This window comes from Aethalodelphis obliquidens, unplaced genomic scaffold (assembly GCF_003676395.1).
Source record: "Aethalodelphis obliquidens isolate GAN/ISIS:26980383/991018 unplaced genomic scaffold, ASM367639v1 scaffold12, whole genome shotgun sequence".
Taxonomy (NCBI): domain Eukaryota; kingdom Metazoa; phylum Chordata; class Mammalia; order Artiodactyla; family Delphinidae; genus Aethalodelphis; species Aethalodelphis obliquidens.
In genome coordinates, this window is record NW_020837956.1 from 14,729,540 (window position 1) to 14,748,298 (window position 18,759).

Genomic DNA, 18,759 nt, shown 5'->3' on the forward strand with positions numbered 1-18,759 from the left:
GCACACTCTCCCATCTCTTCATTGCTTTCCAATTTTAGTCAGTAATATTCTCTTTCTTAGTGTTTCTCTTTGTACTTTTAGGTGTCTACAGTTCTGTTTGTTAGCATTAAATGATACCCTATGACCCCCTCTTACTGCTCATGATGCAATTAATGTTATTCTACTTGCCCTATTCTCTCCCCCCTTTTTTCCTCCAAAATTTTATTGTGAAAATTTCCAAACTTAGAGTGAAGTTGAAAGATTTTTACAGTGAACACCCATATGCCCACTACCCAGATGCTGTAATTAACATATTACTATATTGGCTTTATCAACATGTGTCCATCTAGCTATTGGTCAATCCATCTCATTTTTTGATGCACTTCAAATTAAACTGCAGATATTAATACATTTACTCTTAAATACCTCAGCATATATATCGTTAACTAGATTTTAATATTTATTTAAAGTACTTTTCTTTTGGTGTAAAATTTGTATGCTGTAAAGCACCCAAATCTTAAGTATACCTTTGCTAGTTTTGAAAATTCCATGCACCTGTGTAACCCCACCCCCCCCCCCCCCCCCCCGCCCCAACAAGATATAAAAGGTTACCATTGCCCCTGCAAAATTTCCCTGGGGCTCCTTCCCAGTCAATCCCCACTCCCCTCCCAGAGGCAGACTTCTGATTTTTTTCCACCATAAATTACTTTCACCAGTTTAAAAACTTCACAGAAATAGAAGCACACAGTATGTACTCATTGAGTAAGAGTTCTTTCACTCAGACGTTCATTTCATTCAGACACAAAGACATTCATAACGTCTTTGAGACACATCCATGCAGTTGCTTGTATCAGTGATTTAGTCCTATTTATTGCTCAGTAGTATTTCATTGTAAGAACATATGGCAGTTTGTTGTATATTCTCTTATTAACACACACTTTGTTTCCAGTTTGGGGCTATTATGAGTAAAGCTCCTATGAACATTTTTGTACAAGTGTTTTTGTGAGCTTTTGAAAGTTCTCTTTGGTTAATACCTAGGAGTAGAATTACTGGATCATAGGTTATGCCATAGGTGTATGTTTAGTTTATAAGAAACTTTGAGACCATTTCCCAACTGGTTGTACCATTTTATATCCACACTCACAATGTATAAGAGTGCTGGTTTCTCCACATTCCTCACCAACTTTTGTGTTGTCAGTCTTTTAAAATGTTATCCATTCTAGTGGATGTGTAGTAGTATCTTAATGGTTTTAATTTTCATTTCCCTGTTGACTAATAATGTTGAGCACTCTTCATTCCTTTATTGCTATTTGCATATTTTATTTTATAAAATGTGTATTAAATTATTTTGCCCGTTTTAAAATTAGGTGCTTTGTCTCTCTATATTGAGTTGTACATTTGTTTATTTGTTCTAATATATTGGATATCAGTTATTTGCCAGATATACTTTTTTTTTTTTTTGGCGGTACGCGGGCCTCTCACTGTCGTGGCCTCTCCCGTTGCGGAGCACAGGCTCCGGACGCGCAGGCTCAGCGGCCATGGCTCACGGGCCCAGCCTCTCCGTGGCATGTGGGATCCTCCCGGACCAGGGCACAAACCCGTGTCCCCTGCATCGGCAGGCGGACTCTCAACCACTGCGCCACCAGGGAAGCCCCAGATATACATTTTAAGAATATTTTCTTCTAGTCTGTGGCTTGCTTATTCATTTTCATAGCAGCATATTTTGATAAGCAGACTTTTTTAGTTTGCTGACATTTGATTATTTTTAAAATTTATAATTATTGCTTCCAGTGACCTGTCTAAGAAGCTTTTGCCTACCCCCAAGTCACTAAGACATTTTCTTATGCTCTCTTCTAAATGCTTTATTGTTTTAGCTTTTACATTTTGGGCTATGATCCATTTTCTCCCCTTTTCCTCCCACATTTTGTTAGATGTGTTAGTTTTACAATATCAGAGCACATAATATTTGCATATAATTTTCTACTCATTTCTGAATTTATTTTAGTCCCATTTCTAAATGTGTTTATGTTCACCACCAGTTCCTTTGCCAGTATTTCCCAGTTGTCTCATGATTGAGTGAAGCTTGTCTGCTAGCAGGTTCCTAGTGAAGGGGGTCTGGGTACAATAGTCTCTGATTTTCAACCTCAATACTTGAGGGATGTTTGGGATTGATAAAACATCTTTGGTTCATACATTTTTGCTTTGATTAATGTTTCAAATATTAGTTATGCTTATTGTTTATTATTTTTCCAAAGAGATTTCATTTATATAGAAACTGGAAGAGAGATCCATTTATTTTAGACTATTTTCTGAAGATGTACCTATAAGCATTTCACCTTAATACTGTCTTCAGGGCTTCCCTGGTGGCACAGTGGTTAAGAATCTGCCTACCAATGCAAGGGACATGGGATCAAGCCCTGGTCCGGGAAGATCCCACATGCCGTGGAGCAACTAAGCCCGTGCGCCACAACTACTGAGCCTGAGCTATAGAGCCCGCAAGCCACAGCTGCTGAGCCCATGTGCCACAACTACTGAAGCCTGTGCGCCTAGAGCCCGTGCTCTGCAACAAGAGAAGCCATGACAATGAGAAGCCTGCGCACCACAACGAAGAGTAGCCCCCGCTCACTGCAACTAGAGCAAGCCCGTGCACAGCAATGAAGACCCAACACAGCCAAAAAACAAACAAACAAATAAAACCTGTCTTCAAGTCCATGCAAAGGGCTGCAAAGGGATGCCTTGTGGGTTCCTTTGGCACTAACAGTCATGATGGACTTCCTTGTAAAACTGGGTTCCTGTGAGTTTTGAAGTTGTGTGTAGCTGTGAAAGCACATAATAAATCTAAGGTACTAAGAAAATATGTGCAATACTACTACTACTACTATTCACTACTTTTTTTTTTGGCCACACCACGTGGCATGCAGGATCTTAGTTCCCCCACCAGGATTCGAACCTGTGCCCCCTGCAATGGAAGCATGGATTCTTAACCACTGGACTGCCAGGGAAGTCCCTCACTACTCTTTTTATAGTGAGACGTTTATATCTAAGAAGGCAGAGGGGGTTTCCCTAAGACAAGAGTAGAATTCTAAGGCTAGAAACACTAGGGATAATTTATTAAGTTGATAACCCAAAATTTAGATAACTTAGTTTCTTATATAAACTTGGGACCCAGATGTGAATTTAATTTCAATTACTGATTCTTAGGAAACCTTTGAATAATTACAAGTTGGGTAACACAGCTGAATTCATGGGGTATGCATTTTTTCCCTACTTAAACCTTTCTGCATTTGATCCTTCCTTATTTAGCAAGTCCATATAAGGAATGAGGAATCCATTATCTCAAAACACATTAAAGATTTTTAAGAATCTCTTGTAAGCACAGACACTAACATCTGATCTAACTGGGTTAATGTGAGATAATCCATGGAATTCAATATGCTTCTCTGTTTATGTAATATGAACATCACAATGATTTCCAAACACACGTCACCCTGGTATAAAAATAAAATTATATAAAAAAAAGGAGGAAGTAAAAAAACAAATATGTAACTTACAATATGCTGGAATTCTTAAATATTGACTTGTGTAAGAAAGATTGAATTCATCTAATACCACACTGGCAACTGATGAGCAAAGAATAAGAATAGGGGATTTTTGCACCTTTCACATGAGGACAAGAACTAAAGTTTTCATGAGGACAGTCAGTCTCTGTTCACTGGAGTGAAAAATAACTAAATGGAAACTTTGCCTTCCATGGAAATTTTAATTTCAAAATAGAAATTGATATATTTAATGTTTATTATAAAAATTATATATGCTTCAAAAATGTAAAAAATATAATTGCATATAAAATAGAAAATGAAAGCCCCCACTGCTACCCCCATAACTGATCTCATGCCACAGAGAAATCACTAATATTAATAACTTAGTGTTTCAGACATTATATAAATATGTTATATATTATAAATTTTTAAATTGTATAATGTATAAATACAATTTTTTGCATTAATAGAATCTGTAGTCTTACCTTTTTTCATTCAATACCATATCTTGGACATGTTTCCATGTTAGTTCATATAGATCTACCTTCTCCTTTGCAGTGGATTGATAGTATATAGTAGGCCATTGTACGAATGTGCCTTTATTGAGTTAATGAGTCTCTTGCTGAGGCATAGTCAATTTGTTCCTAGTTTTTTGATACTATAAACTGCACTGTGGTAAACACTCTTTTCCATATATTTATCTACTAGGAGAATTTATAATTTTTTAGAAGTGAAATTTTGAGATGAAAAGGAATGGATATTTTTAGTTTTGACACCTAACGCTAAATTGTACTGTGGGGTTGTTATGGTTGGCTTGGAAGATGACCAATAAGAGAATAATATAAATTTAAGATACTGAGGCCACATTAAAATTAATATCTATTATTAAGTCATTATTTTTGTTATGAGAGAGACAATAAGACTGGTGAGAGATTTCAAGGTACTGATCAACTGTTTTACAACACGGAGAGGTAATGAAATGGAAGGGATACTCTCCACCTTTTTGTAAAACGGCAATAAGAGTACTTACCTCATAGGGCTGTTGTGATGATTTAATGAGCTAATAGTTGTAAAAGTCCTAGCTGAGTACCTGGTACCTAGTAGGTACTCAGCAAAGTATTACTGATATTTCTATTAAGAGAATTTGTTCTCATAAAAGACTCCTCTCTTAGCTTTCATGATCACAGTTAAATAACTCCTTTTGGCTTCTGCTTTCATCAAGTATGAGACCGTTGGTAAATACTTAGTACTATTTAGTGTGAACAAAAGACAGTTGTATTTAAAAATGAGTGAGCATATTTTATGCTACAAGATGTAGGAGGCTAGGGATTCAGTCAAAGCAAAAGTTGGGGCCAGCAACATCTGCCGTATGCCAAGGGTCAGTGCCTGAAAGGTGAGCAGTTACCAGCACTAGCTCCGATGTCAGGAAGTGAATACAGGCCAGGAGTCAACGAGCAAGATGACTCACAGGTCACAGGACACCCAAATGTCGGGAATCAGAGGAGCCTGGCTTCAAGCACAGAAAGGCTCAGGCCCAGGCAAGCTCTGAAGTTGTGAAGTTCAAGGTGGCCAGCCAGGGGCCCAGGGGGACGAAAGCACACATCCATGCTGGAGAGACCTGGCTGATAGCTGTTTCTGAGCTTTTCCAGGCTGGTGTGGGTCAGAAACCGATCACAAAAGAGCTTGTCTAGGTCCTCCAGGTACAAGTAGGTGAATGAGGCTGCAGAAGGTTAGGTCAGATATAGGAAGAAAGAAGAAATAAACTTCCTGTGGTAGCTGCGACATGCTGTGATGGAACCCTTCTATAGCAAAGCGTTAGAAAAGCTATATATGCTTGTGTTAGCAAGCCTCGCATCTGCTGTCGTCCCTTGGGAAATGAAATGTTGCTGTGCTCTTTTCTTTGCATTTCTAAAATAATCAAATATCTAAAATTCATACAGCTTTGCTGAGATTCAAGCAATTATGGCACTAAAGCCTCCATCGTATGTTCTATGTCTTATCCTCACCTCTGTTTCTTCCTCAAAGAGATTGGGAGGTGACGTTGGCAGGAGACATGGATGTGTGCTGCTATCAGGTAGATGGGGACGGGATCGTGTAAGCTATTTTATTTTATTTTTTAATTTAGTTATTTTTTGGCTGTGTTGGGTCTTCGTTGCTGCACGCGGGCTTTCTCGAGTTGTGGCGGGCGGGAGCTAATCTTCGTTGTGGTGCACGGGCTTCTCATGGCGGTGGCTTCTCTTGTTGTGGAGCACGGGCTCTAGGCACACAGGCTTCAGTAGTTGTGGCTCGCGGGCTCTAGAGCACAGGCTCAGTAGTTGTGGCTCACGGGCTTAGTTGCTCCGTGGCATGTGGGATCTTTCCGGACCAGGGATCGAACCCGTGTGCCCTGCATTGTCAGGCGGATTCTTAACCACTCTGCCACCAGGTAAGTCCCATCGTGTAAGCTATTTTAGAAGCATTGCTCTTATAATTGGAACCATGAAACATGTATAGAAGTATAAGTAACTGTCTGAGGCTGATCCCTAGAAAACAGTGCCTAAGGCTAAACCTTAAAACACTTCACTGGGGAGCCCAATCCCAGGAAGCAAGAGGGAGGCAAAGGAAGAAGGAGAGCGGGTTACGAAGCTGGCCACAGCTGAGTGACAAGTGCTGTTGATTGCTCGTTCTTGCAGGATGTCTTCAGAAAGCTGTTATGAATCTGTTGCAGCTCCTTTCTGGTGGTGGTAGGGAGAAGAATTATCCTCTGATATCCAGTGATCAAAGTTTGCTTTGCAAGGAGTTACTGCCCCACACTTCCAGGTTGCACCACCTGCTCCCTCCATCAGCTGTCTCAGCTGTCTGTCAGGGAGGCTAGATCCAAGATGGCAACTGTTGCATCTGTAGCATAAGACACAGTCCTCAGGGTGAGCTAGAGTGTAGGCATGCGTCAGTGGCACTTCCCACATCCTTGCCTGCAACATGCAACCTCGCAGGCCCCGCTTGGTGGGTGCCCAGTGGGTTCCATGCCATCATTTAGCCCAAAGCCCATAGCATCATATGCCTCAGCAACAAGAGGGAAGTCCAGGTAAGACGCTGGCTGGTCATGCCCACAAGTGTCATGAGGGACTGCAGCATTGCCTGACACCATGACCACAGGAACAGTACAAGCCACTGCTTAGGGCCACCTCAGCCGGAATGTCAAGCATGTGTCCGAATCTGGGGTGGCCCATCCATTGAGCCCAGTACTATGTCATTTACATGTTTCTGATTATACAGTAATAACATACCATTTGAGCGCTCACTGCACGGAACATTTTATATATAACCTTGTGTATGAGTCTCATTTAATATACATTGATTTTTTTAATATATTGTTTTATATTCTGTTTTTTCCACTTAATTTTCTGTGGTGAAGATTTTCTCATCTCTTTCAATATTCTCCAAAAGCACTTTTCACTGGCAACAATATATTCCATGATGTGGATATATAGTAATTTATTTCACTTTCCCATATTATTGAACACATTGGTTGTAATTCTCTGCTCTCATAAAGCATTCCACGTGTGCGAGTCAAATTTGTCTGTCTCTGTTGTTATAACAAGCAACCCTCAATTTTCGGTTGCTTAAAATAACAGAGATTTATTTTTCACTCACGTATGGGGTTAGTAAGGAACCTCTGCACATCATAGTCATGTAGGGACCTAGTCTAACAGCAGCGCCATCTCGAATGTAGTTGCTCACTGTGCCAGAGGGAAAAGATGACTCTGGAGAGATTCACAGGGGCGATTAAATGCATCCTGGAAGTGACACATGCCACTTCTGAACTCATGGATCAAGTCTAGTTGCAACCACGAGGAATACAGGAAGGGAAAAACAACCAGACATGGCAAATCTTACTGAGTGTGACACAATCACAAAAGTCCTGGTACATAAATCTTTTTGTGTTTTGCTACTTATTTCCTTAAACATTTATATAGGAAAATTGTTGTAATTGACAGTATATAAACATTTTTATGCTACTGATGCATGCACTGGAGTTTTAAATTTTGGCTCTGAGACCCATACTTTCCCTTTAATACCCTCTTCTGTACAGGTGACTGGGAGCCTGCAAACTACATTTCCCAGACTCCTTTGCCTGTTGGGTAGAAGCCATTTTTTTTCCTGCTTTTGGCTCCATCAGCAGCCTTGGGAGCCAACTGCCGGTGATTCCAGGGTCCAGCAGCAAGTCCAGAAACACCAATGTTGACTTTCTGCCCAGGACCTGTGGTGGCGCTTGTGGACCCTGTGTAATACCACCTTTTTCCTTTTGCTTCTCCAGGCCAAGGGGTAGAGTTAGTCCTGAAGTTAATGACCTTCAGGTAGCATGATCTTCCCCTTTGGTTTCTCTGGCCCTTCTAACTATTATCTGATCAACTCTTGTATTAAATTTCCTGTGTTTAAATGCCTGACTGGGCAACAACTGCTCTAATATATATGCCAAATTGTCCTCTAGAAAGTTTACACTCTGTCCCAAAGTGTTTGAAAGTACCTCTTCCCTTTAACCTTCACCATAAAGAATACATTTAATATTATCATTTAAAAATTACCTTCTAGGGACTTCCCTGGTCGTCCAGCGGGTAAGACTCCATGCTGCCAATGCAGGGTGCCTGGGTTCGATCCCTGGTCGGGGAACTAGATCCCACATGGTGCAACTAAGAAGTCTGCATGCCACAACTAAAGATCCCACATGCTGCAACTAAGACCCAGCACAGCCAAAATAAATAAATAAATAATAAATAAAAACTACCTTCTAATTTTATAGGCACTAATTATCTCACTTTAATTTGTATTTCCTTGTTTACTATCGACACTGAACTTTTAACTTGTGTATTAGCCAATTGTTCTTTCACAAATTGTTCATTCATGATCTTCACCTATTTTAGGGCTATCTCTATTTTTCAGATTTGAAAACATCTGTATCTGTTAACGACTTTCATTGTCTCTTATCTATGTTTCAAATATAATCCCAGGTTGTCATTTGCTTTTTGGTTCTGTTTATGGCATTTTATAACATAAGGAAATTAATTAAAAAAAAATTAAGTCAGTTCTGGTAGTTTACTATCAGATTTCTGCTTTGGGATTGGGCTTTAAAGGCTTAATTAAGGTTTTAAAAATTTTCTTCATAAAATATAGTTTTAACCAACTATCTGTTAGGGTCTAACAGATAACACAATTAGATGTTCATGGCTTGAGATGGTTTTATTTTTTCTCCTTATTTATACCTTTTCTTATCTGGATGACAAAAGGATGTACAAAGGGCAAAGAGGATGATGGTACAGAGCCAGTTCACGGTGAAGTGAGATGCTCCCCACAGAATCACAGCAGCTCTCCTCTCACTGGCCAATGAGCCCACCCACAGTTCCAGTGGAATGTGGTGCATGAAACTCCTCTCCTGCAGGTATCATTGTGGCATGAGAAGTAATGCCCAGAAGGTCAGACCTCCAGAGCCAGCTGTCTGATCTTTCTCTGTGTCAGTACAGCCAGGTCCTTCATCTCTTTATTCTGGGCCCCAGTCTTGAAAACTGGCTTTTCATTAGTACACAGGGACTTCTTCTCTGGGCACTACCTCCCACGCCAAATTATGCTCCACATTTTTAGCTAATGCCCTTCTCTGCTCTTCTTTTAGGTCATTTAAGAACATGAAATTATGTGTTGGATGAACATGTATCTATAATTTATAAAATTTTATACATAAATAATTTGTACTTAATATTTCACTGGAGAATAAGTCATTTTTCTACTCTATTGGTTTCTTTCTTTACTTTTATGCTTAGAAATTACTTTTCCATTCCAACATCAGGAAACCATTGATCTATCTTTTCTGTTAGTTTGGAAATAGCAGCTTTTGCTCTGAGCAGTGAACAGTGGTTAGGCTGTAGAAAAATCTTGTAGCAAACAGCAGTAGCTGATATACAAAAAAATAACATATTTGTCTCCTGTTCTTTTTCTGAAACCTTTTTTTTTTTTTTCACTATGAAAAGCATAATTTTCCACTAGTCTGTTTCACTTCATTTCTCTCCTGGAGACTGTTCTATGGGCCCAGGAAGAAAAGGGGATCCTGGACAGGGTGACTATTTTACACTTCCCAGCAGCAAATACTGCCACTTCCTTAGCATAGTAATAGCCTCACAGCTCTATCCACCTAGTCTAGAGGTTGGCAAACATTCTCTGTAAAAGGCAGATAGGAAATCTTTTAGGCTCTGAGGGCCTTAAAATCTCTGCTGAAACTACTCAGTTCTGCCATTGTAGTGAGAAGCAGTCATAGACAATGTGTACACTAATGAGAGTGTTCCAATAAGGCTTTATTTATAAATACCGTAAACAGTTGTAGACTTCTGCTCCAGTCTAGTGCTGCACAAAGAGGTAATCTGGTAAACATGTTTAATGAACGCTTCCATTTTCGTTACTTACTTTTGTGTAAGTTAGAAATGCCAACTGATTTGACTCTCAATGTTTGTTTAGTTTGGATGTTAGTTATTGCTGTTAGATGAGGCAGTTTTTGACCTGTGTCATCTAATGCCTGCTTCCTCTTCCTCATAGAGAGTCAAGTTCACTGTCTTTCAGGTCTGTGGATGGTTTCTGTGGCTGCTTAACTGTGGTACCATTTTGTCTTAGAGGTGAAGTGGAGAGCGGTTATAAGGTAGGTCAAAGGCCTTGCCTGAGAAGTCACTGATTGCTTCTGCCCACAGCAGTTTGTTCATTATCACAGGTTACAGGTTATAATAGCTGCTTCATAATTTTCAGGGGGTGGGGAGTGGATCAAATAGAAAAATAAAAGATCAAGAAGATCAAACTCCTCTTAAAAAATTTCTGATCTCTGATCTTCACAATGCTTTTAAGGACCTTCCTCCCCCTAGGTAAGTCAGAGAGTAAATCAATGAATAGACCTTTTCATCCTCAGTCCACACTTGCTCTCTTCCTTCCCACCTCTCTTCCTATTTTTTTCTTCTAAAACCCAATTTTAAAAAGTGGCCCATAGTAGTAATAGAGTAAAATATATATTAACCTTGTTCTCATTTCAGAGAACATTTCACAATTTTCATATGTCCACTATGTTAGGACTTTCATTTGCCCCAACTTGTCATCAGAGAAGTTCAGAGAAACAAAAAGTACAGAAGGTTCTATTTTCTTGGAGGATTAGGTGTATTTAGAGCAATTTTATCAACTAGACACCTGGTTCAAGCTCACCACACCTGAGCCTAAAATGGAATTCCAGCAAGTCTGGCCAACTTGGATCACCGCGGTGTCTCCTTGAAGAGCATCTATCCTAAGGGCAGATGGAGCCAGGACCAACTTGCTAAAGTAAATCCAGATTGATAGGTAAGGCATGTTTCTAAAAGCCATGAAATATCTGTAATTCAAAAGTATTCCTGACCCAGCTCCATGGATTCATGTCTAAGGATTGGCAAAAACAAAGATATGAAAACCCAAAAACTTGTCTATTAGCAGTTTTCTAAGACACCAGAGTGCAGTAGATTATAGAGCAAAAGACCGAAAGGCACTTTTTCCCCACCTCCCCACAGACCTAGAATCTTGTGGACTGCCATGCATCAGTGGCTATGCTCAGCAGGAAGGCATGGTTCTCGATGGAAGTAGCAAGGGCTTCGCAGAGGTGATGCTGCACATCGGAATGCGCAACAGCTCAGAGCTACCACAGTGGCACACAGTAGGTACGATGGGGCCCTAGGGGAATCACCTGTGGAATCCAGAAGCCTGTGCAATGTTCAGCCCCTGTTGTGGTACCCAGCCATGGCACTTGTGTCCTACATATGTGGTACTGATTGATGTCTGGCAGAAGCTGAAGTCCTCAGAAGGAACCCTGGTAGCTAGAAGAAGCAGAAACTGAAAAGACTTGATTCTAAGCACATGTGAGGCAAGACCTAGCTGAAGGTGAGAGCAGACACGGTGTGAACAGCATAAGTCAGTAAGGGCAAGTGCAATAAAACATGGGTTATTATCATTAATGTAGTTTGACCCAGAGAGTCCAATGGAACCTTGCTTTATACGTAGAATATATGGAACCTAGAATCAAAGTTGACAAGGAACATAGATGTCCTTTCGTGGAACCTCCATCGCAATGCAGGATTCTTTTCTCTAGCATCCTTGGAAGAGCCTCTCAGCTTAAATGTTAATAAAGGGGAAGTCACAATCCTTAAAGGTCTGTTACATTGATGGATAGGTTTAAGTCTTTAGAAATTTTAATGTCTGTTAGAAAATATCCAAATCTCAGAAATGCTGAGCATATACTGTAGTCTGTTATTAACTAGTAATGTAAAATGTGACCCATAAGAGAAAATGTGACTATAGACATATTTATATACATAAAACATATATACATTAATACACATATTTTTATATACAAATATGATCTCATTAAACTTACGTATAACATAATTTTTTAAAAATGCTATTCTTCCAGTAATAAAACAGCATTAGTTGAAATATTATTAGCTGCCATAACAGATAAACCCCTGAATCCCAGTGGCTACACAATAAACAGTTTATTTCTTGCTAACTTGAAGAACAAAATGGATGTTCAAATTTGGTTTCCTTCCCAGCAGTGAATAAGAGAGATGCAGCTTCCCTCCACTTCACGTCTCTTTTACCTTTGACTGTGGTTTGCCAGGTCACTGTGCTAGCGTGCCTTAAGCCAGTGGAGGGGGAAGAAATAGAGGCTCTTGGGTGAGAGGTTTCCATGGACTAAGTCTGGAAGGGGGACGTACATCTCTTCCATCCACATTCCATTGGCTAGAATGCATTCACATTACAACACCCAACTGCAAGGGAGCCTGGGAAATGTAGTCCATACATGTGTCCGGGAAGAAGAGGAATCTGGTAGGATATAGGCTAGCAGTGTCTACCACAGATATCCTCCCTGTTTGGCATTAATAAAATCTCCTCCCGAGACACATGTTGTACATACTGAAGCATAATCCAGCCTTTTTCAGTTTTAACCAAAGCTTTAAAAATTGTATGTTCATGAATATTTAACTACTTGCAAATAGCGGTAAATGTCAGGCCAAACCTGGCTGATTCCACCCACCTCCTTAGTAGAGGCCACTTGATTAGGAGCAGTGCAGATTTTATGGATCCTGAAGCTTGTATAATTTGGTGGAATCTGCTTAAGAAAAAAATAGAAAATTAGCTATCAAACTAAATATTTATTTAGAATGAGAAAAATTTATAACAAGTAACATTTTCTAAAAAGGTGACAAATATCACAAACATTATAAAATCCAGAAAAACAACATAATATTATAAAAGAAGTAACTTTCTTTTTTTTTAAATTTATTTTATTGGAGTGTAGTTGATTTACAACGTTGCGTTAATTTCAACTGTACAGCAAAGTGATTCAGTTACACACATATATATTCTTTTTCATATTCTTTTCCACTACGGTTTATTACAGGATATTGAATATACTTCCCTGTGCTATACAGTAGGACCTTGTTGTTTATTCTTTCTGTATATAATAGTTTTCATCTGCTAATCCTAAACTCCCAATCCATCCCTCTGCCATCCCTTTCCCCCTTGGCAACCACAAGTCTGTCCTCTGTATCTGTGAGTCTGTTTCTGTTTTGTAGATGAGTTCATTTGTGTCCTATTTTAGATTCCACATATAAGTGATATCATATGATATTTGTCTTTCTCTTTCTGACTTATTTCACTTAGTATGCTAATCTCTAGGTCCATCCATGTTGCTGCAGATGGCATTATTTCATTCTTTTTTATGGCTTAGTAATATTCCATTGTATATATAGGCCACGTCTTCTTTATCCATTCATCTATCAGTGGGCATTTAGATTGTTTCCATGTCCTGGCTACTGTAAATAGTGCTGCTATAAACATAGGGGTGCATGTATCTTTTTGAACTATAGTATTGTCCAGATATATGCCCAGGATTGGGATTGCTGGATCATATGGCAACTCTATTTTTATTTTTTGGAGGAACCTCCATATTGTTTTCCATAGTGGCTGCACCAATTTACATTCCCACCAACGGTGTAGGAGGGTTCCCCTAAAGAATTACCTTTCTAACACTTCTCTATTATACTTTTCTCTTACATTTTGGCTGTTATTCTTGATTTACCTCTCATTGGACTGCAATTTTGTAACATCATTTTCCACAGACAGCAGAAAGAAAATTCAATCTTTTCTCTAACATAATTTATCAATATATTTTTCCTTATTATTAGTAAGTAATTAGTAATTTGATCATCCTTCTTTGGTCTTCTGACATTTTTAGAAGGTGTATACGTGCCATATTTCCTTATAGCTGATCTTCAATTAAAGAATTTTATTTCAGAGGACTAAATATTGTTTATTTTATTAGGCACTGGAAATGGATCTCTGCTTCCTAGGTCATTTAATGTTATTAAACTCATAAAATCAGTGCCTGCTTCAGGGAGTATTAAAGCAAAGTCTTTAGCTGTGTCGCCCTTTGCTTTGGGGAGACTAATTTGATATCAATTTTAAATGTAGAACAAGCATAGAAACAAATCGATCTTCAGAACAATTCATAGAAACAAATTCCTAGGTAGGACACTGCCCATAATAATAGTGGCTTATCATAGTCTCTTCTTTGTTCAGATACAAGAATCTGTCCATGTGCAACTGTTACTCTTTGTGTTTTATTGGGAGAATTGGAGAGATATTTTCAGTTCTCTGTTGCCTGTAACATTTCTCAGGTGCTAATGACAGAGCAAATGGTTTCTGCTGCTTCTTAAATTTTGGCTGTCTTTACTCAATTAGTGAAATCTTCTGAGGAGTGAGAGGCTTCAGAATCTTCTGATGTATTATTTTTTCATTCCTATCAACATTTTCCATGAACGTGTACACAGGCATCTCTATTTGGAGGGCTGGAATTTGAGCCTTGTGACAAAGCAAACTCGAATAACCAAGGAGAGGAAATGAATAATAAAATTTTTTGACAAATAAAAATGATGATATATTAACATTAAACCATGTATTCAGCAAAGGAGAAAGGATCCGTATTTGTCAACCACCAAAGCCCTAAACTTTGAGGTAGGGATGATGGATGCATGTGCTGAACCAAATCATTTAACATCTCACAGCAAAAGGTAACCTTGTCGTTTTCACCTGAACTGCATTTTCTTGCAAACTTTCTTTGGTCACAGAGAACCAAAGACACAGAATTGGTGTCTTTGGTCCTCTGTGACTTCCAGTACTTAATACCTTCCAGCCATCATTCTTTTATGATGGGACCAGAGATTTGGTAGATTTTCCCCTGATCTGTGACCCATTTAAGCAACTGCACTGCATCCTGACTGCAGCCTGGAATTTTGGAAGACTTTTCATTTAGATGGTCCTCATCTGTACTTCATTCTGTTTCTACTTGGTATTGTCTTTATTTGGTGGTTTAAATGTAGATTAATTATCATTATAGTGGTGCCAGGTGATCTCAGTCGAGGTTGAGTTTGACTGTACTGGGTTAGCAAACTCCTTAAGCACTTGTATTTGTATGAGTTGATATCTATCAGGTATTGCTGTTTTTTTGTTTGTTTTTTTTTTTCGGTACGCGGGCCTCTCACTGCTGTGGCCTCTCCCGTTGTGGAGCACAGGCCCCGGACTCACAGGCTCAGCGGCCGTGGCTCAGGGGCCCAGCCGCTCTGCGGCATGTGGGATCCTCCCAGACCGGGGCACAAACCCGTGTCCCCTGCATCGGCAGGCGGACTCTCAACCACTGCGCCACCAGGGAAGCCCCCAGGCATTGCTGTTTTTGAAAGAAAATGGGAGGGCTTTGTGCATGGGCTGCAGGGAATGGGAACCATCTCAGAGAGATGAGAATAGAGAGGTTGTCTATGGTGTCTGTCCAGGATGGTTAGAGCTAAAGTTTTTGAGTGTCATGGTGCTGAAATATGGTATAGGTTGAATTTGGTAGAATCCAATGAGGAAAAGTTTCCCTTTCCTCTCCCATCTCAGCCTTTAACATGCTCTGTCCAGTTTCTCCTCCCTACCTCTGACTGACATCTTGGTCAGATTCTATGGCTTTTCCGTCACTTTCATAAATCAAAACAGTCTCATTTTCAGGTAGAAAAAATCTGACTCAGTGTAAACAATCACTTCCATCTTATATTCATGTCAAAACTTCTCCCCTCCCCTGCTCAGGGTTGACCTGTGAACCAGAAGCGGAAGGGGTTTAGCTTGCCTTTTCACTCCGTCTGCATCACATCCCTTTTTGCTCTGCATACTCCCTTCCTCCTAGGTTGAGGTCTCCTGCTGGAGTCTCCTTAACCCTGCTAATATTTTTTGGTGGGACCTTGTAAGGTGACTTGAGTCTAGCTACCTTCTGGGGTGTCCACTTGGCCCACAAGGGAGAATCATAACACTTGCCCAACAAACAGTGTATGTGTGGCTGCTTCCTCTGCTGCCTTCTCTCTTTGGACCTGTCGTCATGGGCAGCTCCTCCAGCCTCCTGTCTACAGAATTCTCCAGGCAAGAGGAATCTCTAGTTTGTAAGTTCTGTTCCAAGAACTCATGGTGTCCTACTCCATGGGCCCATGGGAGCAATGGGATCTGGGTCCTGCATCTCAGTAACCATCTGGCTGGAGAGAAGGACACTGCTTACCCTTAGTGCAAGCTCTGCCCACTCTGGTTCTTGGGAAGCTCTCTCACTTGGCTTGAGTGGGAGCACCCCAACCATATGTGGGGGCAGCTCTGCATCTCAATGACTCTAATCCTTTATACTTTCTAGTCTTCTCTCCTATAGATGAGTAATGGGATACAGGGAAAGGTCTGGCTCTGCTCTTTATTAGTAAGTCACCCATTTAACGTTCTGTTACTGTTATTTCTAGGAGAGACCAATACTCAGAAGAAGGAACGGAATCATATCTGTCCTGAGCTCAAGAGGAGACTCCCAGAAACCACTGGTATGACTTGGGGAGTTGTGTTTGTTTGCTAGGGCTGCCATAACAAAATGCCAAAGATTTGGTGGCTTAAACAACTGAAATTTATTTCCTCACAGTTCTGGAGGCTAGAAGTCAAAGATCACGGTGTCAGCAGGGTGGTTTCTTCTGAGGTCTCCCTCCTTGGCTTGCAGATGGCCACCATCTCACTGTGTCTTCACATAGTCTTTTTTTTTTTTTTTTTTTCGGTACACGGGCCTCTCACTGTTGTGGCCTCTCCCGTTGCAGAGCACAGGCTCGGGACGTGCAGGCTCAGCGGCCATGGCTCATGGGCCCAGCCTCTCCGCGGCATGTGGGATCTTCCCGGACCGGGGCACGAACCTGTGCCCCCTGCATCGGCAGGCGGACTCTCAACCACTGCGCCACCAGGGAAGCTCCACATAGTCTTTTCATTATGCACCCCTTCCTCTTCTCATGAGGACACCAGTCATATTGGATTAGGGCCCTACCCCAGCTACCTCATTTGAACTTAATCACCTCTTTAAAGGTTTTATCCCCAAATACAGCTCTTCCTTGACTTACAATGGGGTTATATTCTGATAAGCCCATTGTAAGTTGAAAATATTAATTTGAAAATGCATTTAATTCACCTAATTCACCAAACATCATCGCTTAGCCTTAACCTTAAAGATGCTCAGAACACTTATATTAGCCAGTAGTTGGGCAAAATCATCTAACACAGTCTATTTTATAAGAAAGTGTTGGATATCTCATGTAATTCATTGAATACTGTACTGAAAGTGAAAAACAGAATGATTGTGTGGGTCCAAAATGGGTGCAAGTGTATTGGTTGTTCACACTTGTGATCACGTGGTTGACTGGGAGCTGCTGGGAGCTGCCTCTGCCCAGCATCCTGAGTGTCAGACCACATATCACTAGCTCGGGAAAAGATCAAAATTCAAAATCTGAAGTATGGTTTTGACTGAATGTGTATTGCTTGTGCACCTTTGTAAAGTCTAAGCTGAACCATGGCAAGTTGGGGACAGTCTGTGCAGTCATAGTCTGATGTACTAGGGCTTGAGACTTCAACATGAATTTGGGGGGAACACAACTCATTCCATGACAGGAGGAGAAGGCAGAGTCTGGGGTTAGCTGGCCCCTCTGGGTAAAGCCCTGAACATGCTTGTCCTCTCAGATACCACTCATCTGCTGAGTTGAGGCAGCAGCAGTACTTGGAGTGTTGGGTCAGAGCGGGAATGACTGAGCTAGTTCCATTGGAACACCCGGTCTGGTGAGACTCAGGATCATTCAGGGTGTACACTCATCCAGTCTTCCAAAGAGCAAATCAGCCCTTCACCATTACAAAGCTACTCTCTTTATGATGTGGAATAAAAGTAACCTTTCTTTCTTTAAAAAACAGCATGGAATTCCCAGGACACCTAGTCTTAACCCTCTGATACAAGATTAGAAACAATTAGCTCACTTCTGGGTCTACCCTAGTCAAATCAAGCAGAAAATTAAGCAGTTATGTGTGTGTTTGCTTAAATTATGTAAATAATTATCTTAATAGGCCACTTTGCTTTGCTTTTGCAGATCCAAGCCCTATCTGACTTAAGTGGTTTATTTATTTAGATCCAGAACATTTTGATGAGGCTTTTTGGATGCAGCAATATTGGTGCAGCTCCTTAGATGTCAAGACATTTTGACTACTCTTTAAAAAAAAAAAAAAAAAAAAAGAAGAAGAGGGCTTCCCTGGTGGCGCGGTGGTTGGGAGTCCGCCTACCGATGCAGGGGACACGGGTTCGTGCCCCGGTCCCGGAAGATCCCACATGCCGCGGAGCCTGTGCGTCTGGAGCCTGTGCTCCGCATACGGGAGAGGCCAAAACAGTGAGAGGCCCGCGTACCACAAAAAAAAAAAAAGAAAAACCCTGTTAAATTTACAGCTTTAAAAAATTATAATGTAGGGCTTCCCTGGTGGCGCAGTGGTTGAGAGTCCGCCTGCCGATGCAGGGGACACGGGTTCGTGCCCCGGTCTGGGAAGATCCCACATGCCACAGAGCGGCTAGGCCCGTGAGCCATGGCTGCTGAGCCTGCGCGTCCGGAGCCTGTGCTCTGCAATGGGAGAGGCCACAGCAGTGAGAGGCCCGCGTACTGCAAAAAAAAAAAAAAAAAAAAATGTATATATATAATATAACATATAGAATAGATATCCCCCCCCCCCCCCGCCAGTCTCAGCCCATCCCAACCCCACTCACAATGAAATTTTCCTTCTCTAAAGATAGCAAGAGAAATGTCAACATCTCTGGAAACAAAATTTCGGAGGGAAAAAGCAAGTCGAAGACAAAGACCCGAGAAAA

At 40.7% G+C, this 18,759-nt stretch overlaps 1 long non-coding RNA gene across 1 annotated transcript in view; it reads left to right on the forward strand.

Annotated features, from left to right (window-relative positions):
• The window catches only part of LOC113623855 (uncharacterized), a 52,942-nt gene that overhangs the window by 27,501 nt on the left and 6,682 nt on the right, over nt 1–18,759 (forward strand). Inside the window, exons 2-5 of the long non-coding RNA XR_003434097.1 lie at nt 5,544–5,592; nt 8,783–8,934; nt 10,077–10,176; nt 16,352–16,426. This is a non-coding gene — a long non-coding RNA (uncharacterized LOC113623855). The remainder of the gene's footprint in view (nt 1–5,543; nt 5,593–8,782; nt 8,935–10,076; nt 10,177–16,351; nt 16,427–18,759) is intronic.